The following is a 1,050-nucleotide window of genomic DNA, read 5'->3' as shown; positions in this document are numbered from 1 at the left end:
CAAACTATTGTAGCCAAATCTGAATTTTTTTTGGGCTCTCGGTGTGTGCTCTTGTTCATTTACAGATTGTTGGATAGCCACTGACATTGTTCATGACTTTGTAAGTTCCACTTGCGGTAACTGTGATGTTGCCCTATAGTTTGTCTCAACCCACTCTGTATTCAGATGTTGGTTACCTTGTATGTCATGTGGAGCAAGCAGTCAGATTTCCCTTCTGCAGAAAAGGAATTGGATGCCTTGAACATTATGTTACTTGTAAATGAGACTCATGAATGAAAATCAAATTTTGATATCTGCTGCTACCTGGGATTGTTTGTTTGAACTCCCTCTTGTTACATCATGTACGAGAATGGGGCATATAATCTTAAAGTAATATGCTATTTGAAGGCATCGTAGGGTACTGTTGTTACTTGAGGCACATAATCTGCCTTCTGAAACCTTAATGAATACTTGATAGGAACCAGGGAAGTAAATATTTTAACCATCTGCCTGTGTAAGTTACATGGGATGGAAATGATATTTGTTATGAAAGCAGTGTGGGATGTTTGAGGTTCATTTACAGATCAGTGCAATCCTAAATGGATTTGTACTTTTCCAAGCCCATTGACTTCAGTGGACTTAACTCTGTACTGCAAGACTGCACCGGCACAAATGGCAAAGCTCCATTTTATTTTTAATGGATCGAATTATGAACCACAATGACAGTTTAAAGTCATATTAATTGTTAACTATTTGTTCCTGGAGATGCTGAGCTTCTAGGAATACAAATAAATGTCCATCTGATTCTCCGTCTATGCCCTCGATGCAGAAGTTTAGTTGTTAGTAGAATGGAAAAATGCAGCAGTACTGAGCGGTTCTTACATGAAGCAAATACAAGCTAATTAGTATTTATTGGCTGCTTTTTCTTCCTAATGAGACTCAAAATGGCTTACCACAAATAAAATACAATAAATACAGTTTAAATGTAAGAAAAAGGACAACAAGAACAGTCTCTATCTTGGGACCAGTGTGGAATCCAGTGGGCCATTTATCCAAGGCCACAGGGAAAGA

Source organism: Gekko japonicus, unplaced genomic scaffold, assembly GCF_001447785.1.
Source record: "Gekko japonicus isolate JY-2015 unplaced genomic scaffold, Gekko_japonicus_V1.1 scaffold1422, whole genome shotgun sequence".
Taxonomy (NCBI): Eukaryota; Metazoa; Chordata; class Lepidosauria; order Squamata; family Gekkonidae; genus Gekko; species Gekko japonicus.
This window is presented reverse-complemented; position numbering follows the sequence as displayed.